We start from the raw sequence: 14,976 nt of genomic DNA on the forward strand, positions 1-14,976 counted from the left end.
ATCCTCGCTTAATTGGAGGTAGGAGAAGTGCTCTCGGAATGCTCTCGGAGGGCAAGGTCTCCTGTTGAGAGCCCTGATGGCCCTCCTCCTCCCTCTGGCCACATGTTCCTGTCTTTCTCGCTTCCTCCGCTCCCCCTGCTGTAGATCCTGGAGGGTAAGGTCAACTGCCAGTACAGCCCCCATTAATGTAACCAAGTGTAGAATCTTGGTATTTTGCAGGAATAAATGTAACTACTTTTTAATTACCACAGCACTCCTGATACAAAATAACCTTTAAATTACTGAATTAAACTGTTGCACAATGACAAACTGATAAGAAAGTGATGAAACTCCACTAACCTGACAGCTGCAACTCATTACTCGTGATCCCTTTAAATAACGTCCCTGGTGCCGGCTTCTGCCTGCTTGATGATTCCTCTTCCTGACGAGGCGCTAAGGCAAAAATCATTTTTGCAGATTGGGTGCCCAGTGAGCGTTGCACACTCACTGATGTCACGATCTGCCTGGTGTTGAAGTCTCTGGTGGGTAACTCGTACTGGCGGCGCAACGGTGGGGGGGGGGTGGATTTGCCATGCGTCGCTGGACTCGCCTCACCCCAGCGCTACTGCATCAGCGGCCCGTTACCACCCTCTACAGGTGCTAATATGAGGTGCTAACCAACAAAACTTTTACCCCTCCACCTTTACATAATTTTATAGTGCTCTTTAGTGTAGTTTAATGGTTGTCATCTTATTAATTCACTACTGTAGTGTATGTAACCATTCCACCTTTAAGAGAACTATTTTAAGGGTTGCACTACTTTATCTTGGCTGCTGTATACTGTAATACCGGTGGTGACCACACCGGTATATAAGTGCTGTGTAATGATTTATTGGGCAGTTCCGCCCTGACCTTCAACCAGTAAAGACCTGTTAAATTTTACTCTTGTGGTCTGTGTAGTAATTCTCAATATAACACACAGACTTAACAGTGGCGACGATTACGATCTTACCCTGCGGCAGAGATACATCCAAGGCAGTTTAACGGGCGTCGAGAGGAGGCATCCGCCCTCATCATTCTGCTGAGAAAAGACTCGGGTCTGCAGAGCAAAGGAAGAAGGAAGAATTCTGACACGAAGCCTTCCATCAGCAACAGGCAGTGATCGTCCCTTCTATCACGGTGGTGGGTGAGCCGATCAGCGACGAGCAGCAAGTCGGCCACGTTGACTGTGAGTAGGGGAGGAAATAAAAAAAAAACGGAGGATATAAGGGCGGAGAACTCGACCACGGCCGGGGACAAGAGCCGGACAGAAGTCGGGGCCAGAGGCGCTGAGACTGGGGCAGCGTAAGGCACGGAAGCCGCGGTGACTGCAAACGCAGCTGGTGTGAGAGACCGGGCTGCAAGTGGGCTGGGAGACGCAACAGCGTTGAGAGAGAGCTCGACCGCGACCGGTGAAAAAGGCCGGGCAGCTACCAAGGCCGCGAGGCGCAGCGACCGGGACGATCGTAAGGCGCGGGAGAAAAAAAAAACCCGCGGAGAACTCAGCCGCAGCCAGGGGGGGAAAGGACCGGACTGCAAGAGGGGCTGGGAGGCACGATTGCAAACCGCTGGGGAGGGCGAACGCAGCAATGCGGCAATCGCCATTACAGCCAGCGGGGGGGGGGAGAAAGGCAAATGCGGGAAGCCGCCATTTTTGTAGGCGGGGGAAGAAGACGAGCGCGGGAAGGAGCATGGGAAGCCACCATTTTCGTAGGCGGGGGAAGAAGACAAGCGCGGGAAACCGCCATTTTGTAAAGGAAAAAAAAAAAAATTCTTTTGTTTCTCAAGAAGATCGCGAGGATGCCTAAGCGTGGTAACATCAATGATTTCGATCCCGATGTGGAAGATTGGGCCACGTATGTAGAACGCATAGAGATATATTGTAAGGCTTCGGGTACAACGAAATGTTATCATTGTGGAAAGACAACACACGATCAGAACCAATGCTGGTTTAAAAACCAGGAATGTAGAAAATGTGGCAAGCTTGGTCACATAGCTAAAGTATGCCGGTCAGGAAAGAAGACCAGCAACAAAAAGTCACCACAGAAAAAGTACAGAAAGGTACATAAGGTGGCTGAGAAGAGTTCGGATGAACAGAATTCGGATTCAGACTCCAACAGCAAGGAACTGGGTAGTCTGAGAATTCACAACGTGAGTAAGGAAGCTGACCGACAAACTATCTGGGTCACACTGCAGATAGCAGGAGTTCAAGTGAAGATGGAATTGGACACCGGATCGGCGTTGACGGTCATGAATAAGCAAGATTACAAAAAGTTATTCAAACATATTCCCCTACGGGATACGGAGATAGTATTGCAGACATACACGGGGCAAAAAGTATACCCCATCGGAAAGATAAAAGTCAAGGTGATACACAAGGGCAAAGAACACCAAGGAATGGACTTATATGTACTACCTGAGGGAGGTCCACCACTTCTGGGACGGGAGTGGATCAGGAAAATAAATATGGACTGGCACTCCCTAAACGCAATAACGGTAGATTCCGGAAAAGAAGATGTCAAACCTGAACGATTGTCCAGAATATTGGATGAGGCTAAAGAGGTGTTCCAACAGGGACTGGGAACACTGAGAGGAATTAAGGCAAAAATCAAGATTGCAGAACATGCAAACCCAAAATTTTTCAAAGCCAGACCGGTACCTTATGCGATACGACCTGCTGTGGAAGCTGAGCTGGAAGGGCTAGAACGTTCAGGAGTACTGTCTAAGGTGGACTGGAGTGAGTGGGCCACGCCCATTGTTCCCGTCATGAAGCGTTCATCGAGTAACAAGCCAGGGGAACCGGGGAAGGTCCGCATCTGTGGAGACTTCAAGATCACAGTTAATCCGGTGCTTCACACTGTGCAATATCCGCTTCCGCGGATTGAGGATATCTTTGCTTCATTGTCTGGCGGGAAACACTTCACCAAGATAGACCTGGCACAAGCGTATCTACAGATGGAAGTTGAGGAAGAGTCGCGTCAGTATCTCACAATCAACACGCACAGAGGCTTGTATCGATATAATAGACTGGTTTTTGGAGTGGCTTCGGCTCCAGCAATTTGGCAGAGGGCCATGGAGCAGGTATTACAGGGAATTCCAAGCACTCAATGTTACTTGGAGGATATCCTGATTACAGGAGATGACGATGAGGAACACCTTGCAAATTTGAAACTGGTGCTCACCAGGTTGAAGGAATATGGCCTTCGAGTTAATCGCCAGAAATGTGAGTTCTTTCAGAAACGGATCTCGTACTGTGGTCATGTCATTGACCAGGAGGGGCTGCACAAGTCACCTGACAAGATCGAAGCTGTTGTGAAGGCTCCCGCTCCGGAAAATGTATCCCAGTTGAGATCATTCCTAGGGTTGATTAACTATTACCATAAGTTTCTGCCAAATCTATCCACGGTGCTGCACCCGCTGAATGCTCTTTTGCAGAAAGAAGTACCATGGAAGTGGAGCGAGGACTGTAAGAAGGCCTTTCGCAAAAGCAAGACATTGATCACCTCAGAGGAAGTGTTGGCTCACTTCAACCCAACGCTACCTATTCGTCTAGCTTGTGACGCTTCTCCTTATGGTATTGGAGCAGTACTCTCACACAAGTTGCCAAATGGCTCGGAAAGGCCAGTCGCATTTGCATCCAGATCATTGACCTCCGCTGAGCGCAACTATGCTCAGATAGATAGGGAGGCTCTCAGCCTGGTGTGGGGAGTAAAGAAGTTTCATCATTACCTGCAGGGCCAGAAGTTTACACTGCTGACAGACCACCAGCCGTTGGTATCCATATTTAACCCTAAAAAGGGCGTTTCCATTATGACAGCGCAAAGGCTACAGAGGTGGTCCCTTTTCCTAGGGGCACACCAATATGACATAGAATACAAAGGATCAAAACAGCATGGGAATGCTGACAGGTTATCACGCCTACCGTTGCCAACGGTGGAAGAGGCGCCTGCAGTGGACCCAGTGGAGATGTTCCACTCAACCATAGTGGAATGTCTACCAGTAACCAGTTCTACGATCGAAAAGGAAACAAGAAATGACCCGACTCTCTCATGAGTCTACGATTTAACGGTGAAGGGATGGCCAGCACATGGCGAACCACTGTTGCCAGCATTTTCGCAAAGAAGAGAACAGCTGTCAGTGTGCCGAGGAACTTTGATGTGTGGATCCAGAGTGGTGATTCCACCCAAACTCCAGCAAAAAGTGCTAAAGGAGCTTCACGAGGGGCATCTGGGTGGAGTAAAAATGAAGAACCTAGCCAGAGCGTTCGTGTGGTGGCCAGGTATCGATGGAGACATCGAAGAAATGACCAAGAGCTGTTTAGGATGCCAGAAGGTCCAAAACGCCCCACCACAAGCTCCTCTGCATCCATGGGAGTGGCCCTCATCTCCATGGCAAAGGGTACATATCGACTTTGCTGGTCCATTTATGGATTCAATGTTCTTAATCGCGGTGGATGCACACTCCAAGTGGCCGGAGGTAATAAAGATGTCCTCCACCACCACGGAAAAAACCATAACAGTATTAAGGACCATATTTGCCAGGAATGGGCTGCCAGAACAGATCTGTTCTGATAATGGACCGCAATTTGTGTCCGAAGAATTCAGGAAGTTCTTAAAAAACAATGGGGTTAAGCACTACACGTCCGCCCCACACCATCCCGCCACCAATGGATTGGCTGAAAGGTTTGTCCAGACCTTCAAGAAGGCCATAAAGGCCATGGGTAATGAAGACATAAATCTACAACATAAGGTAGATAACTTCTTGTTGGCGTACAGGAATGCAACACATGCGGTCACAAACCAAACTCCCGCCATGATGTTTTTCAATAGAAGACTAAGATGCCGGCTGGATTTGATCAAGCCAAACATCAGAAGGGATGTAGAGAACCGACAATTTCAAGGCATGAATGAAAGGCCAATTAGAACCTTCCAGATAGGTCAACAAGTTTTGGCCCGGGACTACCGTACCGAGAAATGGCAGCCTGGAACTATTTGCACACGACTAGGACCGCTGATGTATACCGTGGACATTGGTGAAAGCATAATAAAGCGCCATGCTGACCAGATCATAGCGTCATCCGAAAAGGGACAACCTACACCACAACTTTATACGCCTAATGATGAAGCAGGGATACCCATAGTATCTACCTCCGATATGGTGATACTGGAACCAGATGAACCCGACACTGACATTCAAGCCGAATCGACCTTGCCAAAAGAACCTACTGATGTGCCTCAATAAATCCGAGACTCGATGTTAGCGAAACAAAACAAGGCTTTTATTGACTTAGAAGGTAACACACAGAGGAGAATGTATCTTCCATCCAGAGGTCTGCCGTACTGGATGTGCTGCAGGCTGGGCCAGCTTACATAGGAGCCAGGTATGGGCGGAGCCCTACACACAGTACAATACAATGGAAATGAAACTGAAACCAACCACAGTCACAGGCAGAGAAATACTGATGAGTGATGAATGGAATATTTCATCACACCTACTACACCACCGAAAACTACTACACCACCGAGGCGTTATCCGGACCGAGTCAGGAAGCCTCCAGAGAGACTGAATCTGTGAACTGTTTTTACATGCAGTTGTGTACATATGTTATGATGTTATGTTTAATGGGAATATATACTGTTAACCTAAAAAGGGAGGATTGTAGTGTATGTAACCATTCCACCTTTAAGAGAACTATTTTAAGGGTTGCACTACTTTATCTTGGCTGCTGTATACTGTAATACCGGTGGTGACCACACCGGTATATAAGTGCTGTGTAATGATTTATTGGGCAGTTCCGCCCTGACCTTCAACCAGTAAAGACCTGTTAAATTTTACTCTTGTGGTCTGTGTCGTAATTCTCAATATAACACACAGACTTAACAACTACTTAATATTTTTGTTTCTTGTTCTATAGGCTGATCAATTGGTTTACTTTTTCTTTTATACAGTTCTTGTCTGTTTCTTTGCGTCACTAATGATTTTTTATTTTAAATTTGTTTTTAAGCTGTGGGTTTTTACAACAAAACACCAGGCAATGCCATATGTTTACACCAGTCTTGGAGCTGGAATATGGTTTAAGGAAAGCAATATGAAGTTGAACTTAAATAATTGATTGGCAAGGGAGGGTACTGTCTTGACAGTTGGCATGTTCTTGGCGAATCTACCAGTTATTTTATTTTGTATAGTACAAGTTCTTTGTGTTCAATGTAACACCAATTGCACAAGTGCCTTTGCCAATTCACACCCCTGCTCTCATTTGGCTTCCTGTGCTCCAGTAAATCAACTTTAAGATTGTAAACTTTCCATGGACTTTGCCTACACCAAGTTGGGTAATCTTCTCCAGCCATAATGCGCATCTCCCATCCTCTGACTGCAAATTACTGCTTGTCCCTTTCCCATCTGCTCCATCACTGGATGTCAATCTTTCAGCCACTATGCTCTGCCCTTTCAGAAACACCTCACCTTGCAGACTCTTTCCTTTACTTCAAAACACTCATCGAAGCCTTTAGTTATGGTTTTGATCCCCTGTAGATTGCTTAACTTCCTGTTCAGTGTCCATCTCGCCCTCATGCTTTGAGGTGTTTCTATATATGAAGAGTGCAATATTTGCAAAGTGTTGGGAATGGACAGTCGATTTGTCATAGATTAAGGTTTCAGGTGTAGCTTGTGGTATTACTAACTATTCAATGAAGAAAGTTTCTCTGAGATGTAAAAATTGTGGCAGCTATTTCAATTGTAATTGGTGACCTTTTGACAGGACCAAAGATGCGTTGATCTATTTTTCATATGACCCAGTAAGAACTCTCTCTTCTCTTCCTACCCATGACACTATTCCAGAACCCATAGAAGTATTCAAAGGAGAGTAAGATAATTCTGCCCAAGATGTATCCCTGAACCAAAAGCCATCAAACTGGACTAACTGGCCACTGATCTCATTACTGTGGGTGGGATCTCGCTGTGTGTAAGTTAGTTGCCATGTTTGTCTATGTAACAATTGGCTGTGAAACTCTTTGAGAATGTGAAGGGCACTATATATGTACAAGTTTGTTCATTCTTCACCCAAGCAAGAAGATAATTGTATAGAAATAAGATAATAAGAGAGAAGCACCTATACACTTCGTGGGGCGATACCCTCTGCTCATTATACTAAAGTCACATGTGCTTACAAATTTGCAACCAATAGCAAATAAAGAAATCCTCTTAATGCATCTATTGATTCATTTTCTTTTACATTTCCTCAATTTTATTTTCTCCACGCTCTCGGATCCCCTCCAACCATGCACCAGCTCCAGGGTCAGAGGGTAGGTGGCCACTTTGCCCCAAGTATCCAAGTAAATCCTACTAGTGGCAGTGCTGCGGCTTGGACCTCTAACTGCAGGAGGCAATGGGCATGAAAATCATCCTTTTTAACTATTGTTACTGCTGCATATTGAGACCAAATCGAATCTATGGGTTTGAAGCAAGTGATGATCCAACATTTAACCCATGGAACCTGGAAACCATCAAGTAATTCCGCCCAGCAGGAAAGCATCAAAATTTGTAGATGATTGAATTAACCTCCTGGACTTTTGAGAGAATATGAATCACTGAAATTCTTCCACTTTGGAGTACTTGGCTAATCTATGATTTCAGTCGGAGTAATCTTCTAATGCTCTCCAAAGCAGATTTACTGTTCATGTTGCTCTGCAGTCTGTAGTTCAAAGGGTAGGAGCATTGCTTTGTGTAGATATGAGAAGCAACAGAACAAAGGCTTTAATTGGTTTTTTTTTCTCTGCAAAGTGCTGTTAGTCCCAGCAAGCCGTACTCATTTTTCATCACTGGCTGGTTACCTCCAAGTACAATGGCTCACTGCCAAATGCATTTATAGTTATAATTGCTGTAAGTAGATCATTATAATATGTATGCAGTACTAAGAAAATACATTGAATATGCCATTTTCAAACTTTTGAAATGGTTTGAGGTGGAAATTCAAGAAGTTTTGGGTATTGAACCGTTTATTATGCTGAGCAGCTGACTATTTGAAGCAGGATGAAGAGTGCCTTTCCACATGTACTTGTGCTGGCTGCTTGCTGCTCTGTATCAGTTCTCCATAGCTTTTTGTACATTTTAATGCAATGACGGAACATTGAGTAAACCAGCTGAGGTTTCACTCAGTACTCGTGCACCTGAGTCAGAAGGTTGTGGCTTTAAACCCCACTTTGCCTTTGATTAGTCTAGATAGATACTGCAGTGCAGCACTGAGGGAGTGTGACCTTGTTAAGCCAAGGTTGTTTCTGCCTGTTCAGGTGGATATTAAAGATTCTATGGCACCAGGGACTACCCCAATTGACTTCATAGAATCATAGAATGATGCCTGTGCAGCTCTTTGGTAGAGCTATCCAAATAGTCCCACCCCCCTGCTCTATCCCCATAGCCCTGTAAATATTTTCCCTTCAACTATTTATCCAGTTCCCTTTTGAAAGTTTCTATTGAATCCGCTTCCACCGCCCTTTCAGGCAGTGCATTCTAGATCACAACAACTCACTGTGTAAAAAAATGATTCCTCACGTCGCCTCTGGTTTTTTGCCAATCACCTTAAATCAGTGCCCCCTGGTTACTGACCCTTCTGCCACTGAGAACAATTTCTCCTTATTTACTCTATCAAAACCATTCATGATTTTGAACACTTCCATCAAGTCTCCCCTTAACTTTCTCTGCTCGACGGAGAACAATCCCAGCTTCTTCAGTCTCTCCACATGACTGAAGTCCCTCATCCCTGGTACCATTCTAGTAAATCTTTTCTGCACCCTCTCTAAGACCTTAACATCTTTCCTAAAGAGTGTTGCCCAGAATTGGCCACAATACTCCCTTATGATTGTTAGAAAAGGAAGATTGTAATAGAAGGAAGAGGTGAGCTACTTGTTCAGGGTCACCCAATCTAAAGCCTCTAAACTACCTTGAGGAGATGACTCTGCAAATCATTGACCTGGATTGAGTGGAGCACGTTAGAGAGGTTCATGCAGGAGGACAACCCCATTATTGATGCTCTTTCTTCCTATCCCAAATCTTTCACACACTAAGGCACTCTGCCAATCCCAAACTTAGTGGACATCAGGGCATCATGGTGTAGGGAATGAGTGTGTTGCTGATGTAATTTAATCCTTATTGCTGCCGTGTCACCATAGATGTCCCTGAATAACAGGAACTGAAGTATTTAAGCCCAGTACCACATAGCACACAGAGACGCTCTCTCTACCTGTAGCTAACATCAACACTGGAGTATTCACTCTGGGATTCTGATTTTGAGTTACAGTAGGGATACCTGGACTAGTGCGAGGAGCAAGTGCAGGTGGAGCCAGAGAAGTGGGAAGGAGCTTGTCAGAGGGCCAGCTCCAGACAATCTGCAGCCAATGAGTTCTGGGATTGATGACGTTTAGGGCACGCCGACAATAGATTGGGGCTTTCTGAACATTGTCAATTTGTGGAGTCATATGAGAGTACAAGAAAGGACTCTGCAAGATATTTGGGCAAGTGTGGAGGATTCCACTAGCTGTGTCTATGCAGCGGTGTTTCACCTCTGAGCATGTAGCACCTCTAATTCAAGTTCAGCTGAGATATCATCAACAGCAACAACAACTTGTATTTATATAGTGCCTTTTACATAGTAAAACATCCCAAGGCACTGCACAGGAGTATTTTAAGACAAAAAATTTGACACCGATCCGCATAAGGATAAACGAGGGCAGGTGACCAAAAGCTTGGTCAAAGAGGTAGGTTTTAAGGAGTGTCTTACAGGAGGAAAGAGAGGTAGCGAGGCAGAAAGGTTTAGGCAGGGAATTCCAGAACTTAGGGCCTTGGCAACAGAAGGCACGGCCACTAATTGTTGAGCGATTATAATCAGGAATGCTCAAGAGGGCAGAATTAGAGGAGTGCAAATATTTCTGGTGGTTGTGGAGCTGAAGGAGATTACAGAGATAGGAAAGGGTGAGGCCATGGAGGGATTTGAAAACAAGGATGAGAATTTTGAAATCGAGGCGCTGCTTAACCGGGAGCCAATGTAGGTCAGCGAGCACAGTGGAGATGGGCGAACAAGACTTGGTGCGAGTTAGGACACGGGCAGCCGAGTTTTGGATCACCTCAGGTTTATGTAGGGTAGAATGTAGGAGTGCGTTGGAATAGTCAAGTCTAGAGTTAACAAAGGCATGGATGAGGGTTTCAGCAGCGGATGAGCTGATGCAAGGGCGGTGATGGGCGATGTTACGGAGGTGGAAGTAGGCGGTCTTTGTTATGCTGCGGATATGTGGTCGGAAGCTCATTTCAGGGTCAAATATAACACCAAGGTTGCGAACAGTGGTTCAGCCTCAGACAGATGTTAGCGAGAGGGATGGAGTCAATGGCTAGGGAATGTAGAAAACAATGGCTTCGGTCTTCCCAATATTTAATTGGAGAAAATATCCCCCTATGTCAGATCCCAAGGCTCACTGTCGAGGGTTACACAGGAAGAACAAATAGCTGCTTAGTTGCTGTGTGCCTGTGGAACTGTAGCCGACCCAGACTTGAATCATTACCTTTAGGAGAAGAGGGGAGTAAATTGAAGGGATTTTTCTTTTGTTCTAAAATGTGCATCTTGCTGCAAATACTAATCTTGTTCACTGTTTGCCTGACTGAGTCAGTTGAGTTTAGCACCTTGTTATTTGCAGATTAGCAGGGTCTGCCAATGTAAAGTATGCACTTCAAAATATTCTTATCATTCCCCAGGTCATCCTATTATTGTGAATATAAAAAGAATTTTACTTTTTAATGGACTACACCTTGAAGCCTGAATTTATTTTTTAATGTCGGCTGTATGCTGGGACAAGAATTGATTTGATATTTAGTTTCGCTGTGGGACAAAATTTCAACTGTGCCATTAACAATCTTTTTGTTTTGTAGATTAGGTGGGAAACCTCAGATGTAGCCAGAAGTTGGGCAGATTAATTGCACACTTGGCCCGGGTAGTTGTCAGGAGCTCTGAAAGACTTGCAGAAATTGTACTGGAGTGCCAAGAGGAAGGGCACAAATATCCTACAGCCTAAATTTCTGGAATTCATAGAATCATAGAAAGTTACAGCACGGAAGGAGGCCATTTCGGCCCATCGTGTCCGCGCCGGCCAACAAAGAGCTCCCTAAACACCTCCCTCTCTCTCGCCTCCTTTAAGATGCTCCTTAAAACCTACCTGTTTGACCAAGCTTTTGTTCACCTGTCCTAATGACTCCTTATGTGGCTCAGTGCCAAATTCTGATAACGCTCCTGTGAAGCGCCCTGGGATGTCCTACTACGTTACAGACGCGATATAAATGCAAGTTGTTGTTGTAAAGCAGAATTGAGCAGCAGTAGTTCAGCATGATGTGGTTAATTCTGCATTTGAAGTCTTGAATACGAGAGATTGAGTCTGAGCTGAACAGACTGTCTGGGGAAAGAACGTCACTGGCAGAAGAAGGGACGCAAAGCTTCACTGGTGTTTGTTTATGGGCCTCCTAAAAATCCTTCTTGGCAATTGACCCTCTCAAAACTTTTGTCTTCCCTTTTTTCTATTGCTTGGTGTCCAGTGTTTTCCAGATCCCACAAAGAGCTCTGATGGAGCTTTCTGAACAAGAGGGGCACTGTAGAAATGTGTTGTAGACATCTTGGATTGATACAGAATGTTGAGGTGTGGCTCTCGTGTTCTGGTACAAAGAGCCTGACTTCAGTGCTAGCAGCACTTGTGGTGCTGCTTCAGTCATAATCTTATGGAAGACGGAGAGCTCGGCCATATTTATCAGATGCTGTAAAGGGTAAACTCTGGCATGCAGTAGGCCCTCCTTATCAAATCCACTGATCTGCACAACTTTGGATTGGCCAGACAAAGAAGGCCATCTTCCTGAAGTTCTAGACAGTGACAAAGCTGGCCACGATTTCTTGAGGATTCGCGCTCTTTTACTGGTATATCCAGTCACCATTACCTCTTGGTTGCCCAGCAAAAATTAAGTGTGATTTGCGGCTCATGGAGCCAAATGTTTGTGAATCAAGAGATCTGTCAGAATAGACCTGGGTGAGCAAAATCCTGATCAATATTTCCAGACAGGATTATCGACCTGGTCTTCTTGGTGCTGAAGATAACAGACCAAATAATTGCTCATTGTCCAATTCCATCTGTATCTCATTGCAATTACTTTATTACTGCTTGTCTTCTGAGATAGGAATAGGAATTAATTGACCTATAACTAGTGGTGACACCAGCAAGGTTACTTTTAAGGATCCCCAACAGATTTAAAAATGTTTTTCTAATTTGTTTATGGGATGTGGGCATCGCTAACAAGGCCAGCATTTATTGTCCATCCCTAATTGTCTTTGAGAAGGTGGTGGTGAGCCGCCTTCTTGAACCGCTGCGGTCCGTGTGGTGAAGGTACTCCCACAGTGCTGTTAGGGAGGGAGTTCCAGGATTGTCACCCAGCGACGATGATTATAAACAGTTCGCCTTAGGAAGCCCCATGCAGGTGAATACAGCTTTTGTTACAGATTGATGCTCACGTTCCCATCATTCCTGATGGACCGAGACAGAATGGACCAGAACAATATGGCTCAGCTATGAGGCTATTTCCATAATTTCAGTGTTGAAACCTGATTTTATAAGCTTCACTGGGCCAGAAAACCCAAGTCTGAAATGTAGGCTTTGAAGATGATGACTGCTCCTAGATGGCAAGTTGCTGGTCTTGTGCTGAGTTGTCAGGCAGACATCAAGGTGAGGATGAAGACTTCAGCCAACAGAAGTGAGGAGAAAACTGCAGAAATTTTGCCTTGGGTTACTTTTTAGCACTCCCTACTGTCTGGTTGCAGAGCAACATTAAAGATTTGGTAATGCTTTTTTAAAATTCATTCACGGGATGTGGGTGTCACTGGCAAGGCCAGCATTGATTACCCATCCCTAATCGCCCTTGAGAAGATGGTGGTGAGCTGCCTTCTTGAACTGCTGCAGTCTGTGCGGTGTTTAAACACATCTCTGAATATGAGTTCAGGCTTTGAGGTTTGAGAAACTTAAAATGGAGAAAGACAAGTCAAAATACCCAGAAATAAAGTTGGAGAAAGGAAAAAAAACTCAACCTGGGTAATGTAATATAGCAACGATACACTGTACTAGAGAATGGTAAACTCCACGCACGGTGAGTTTATAATCACTGCACTGCAGTGTCTTCCCAAGAGAAGCATGAGAAAACCAGAGGAGGTTTCTCTAGTGTTTCATTGGTGGTCAGCATTGGTGGGCATCTGTCTCCTTTGGCTGAATATGATGCATGCTGCAGGGAAATATCAGGTGAAAAAGGAAAGGAAGCAAGATAATCGCCTACAGAAGCCACAGGATTGTACCACAGGTTTGGGGACTAGTGTTTAGTGCCAAAGCCTGAAGGAATGCAGGCTTGATCCAACATTCTGCTGAGCTCCTGACGTCAGTCCTGTCAATGTGGGAAAGGAGGGAGAATTGGAGGAAGAGTCATCCCTGGTCCTTATTGTAGGTGCTGATGGCTGTTTGAACAAGCCCTTCTTGTTCAAAGGCCAACAGGTATGGTCCACAGAAATTAGAATGGAAAATGGATAACAAGAGGCTAAATACTCTTTTAAAAATGATCCCAAACACTAGATGCGGGACACCCTTAAAACTGCCCCCCAAATTCTAGAGACATTGGGGGAGAAATTCGGTATCGACCCATTTGGGGCGCTAACTTTTAAAAGTTGAAAAAATTAGCGGCAGGTGCTAATGCTTTTCAACTTTTAAAAAAATCACATGCTCCCCTTCCTTCCTGGAGCGCAATAGGCAGCAGATGGGGCAGTACCAGGGTGCTGCGCACCGGATGACTTCACGATCTCCGGGGCGCAGGAGATCATGACGTTAGGGTTTACCGCCACTGCTAACCTGCAGGGGAAGTTCGCAGGTGCTGGTACTCTCACCGTATCCGGTCACAAAGCCAGTAGTGCCATGTTAACACGCCCCCCCGAGGCGCTAACGGGAGGCGCAAAGGTCAATTTCTCCCCCTAAATGTTCTTGAGAACCACCCTCAAATAAAAAGTTAAGAAAGCAAAATAATTTGAACTCGAGTCTCTCAAAGGTAATGGAGCATTCCTTTGAGCTGTAAATCCTGGTGCTCATTTAGAAATCCCTTTGTGGCCTCACCCCTCCCTATCCCTGCCATCTCCTTCAGTCTTTTTTTCCTGCATGCACCTTCTGCTCTTCTGAAGGGTCTCTGGGCTGTCTTATCTCCTATCCACCTCCAGCCACAGAGCTCTCAGCTGTCTTGTGTCTTCTGCTCTGAATGCTCTCCTTTTGAAACCTCCTGTCTTTTACCTGTTTCTGTTACTTCAAAAACCCCATGAAAATCCACATCTTTGACCATGTTTGTGGTCACTTCCCCTAACTCTTCTACCATTGCTTATTTTTGCCACCGTGAAGTGTTTTGGGATGCTTTATTATGTTACAGGTGCTCCAAGAGTCAACATTGTTGCATTAAGATATTGCAAGAACCCCTAGAATTTGCTTTTCGTCACAAAGGGTCACTTCAGTTGCTTTCCACCAGGGTGATTTCACCCATTCCGTGGCATTTTTAAAATTAGGGCCGGGCCCAAATGATTGAATATTAATTTCAGACGCAAAAGCCCTGATACATGTTCTACATTGTCCCTGTAATCTACTTGTACTGCCACAAAAATTGTATTTGAAAGTGCAATTGGGATATTTATCGCTGCAAAATTCCAGGGACATGAAACATTTCAAAGCCCATTCACAGCTGCACTGAATTAAAAAAAAAGTATGTTGGACTCTATGAAACAGAAATACTCTGAGTAAGTGGAATTAACACCAGCGTACTAATGCCCCACTGGCAGAATTCAACAGGTAAATATATTACCTAACGTGTCAAAGGGTCAAACCCAGGACTGTGTTGGGTTGGTTCCACATTAGGCTGTGCTTTTCC

Source organism: Somniosus microcephalus, chromosome 11 (assembly GCF_052327205.1).
Source record: "Somniosus microcephalus isolate GS21.2 chromosome 11, FLI_Smic_1.0, whole genome shotgun sequence".
NCBI lineage: Eukaryota > Metazoa > Chordata > Chondrichthyes > Squaliformes > Somniosidae > Somniosus > Somniosus microcephalus.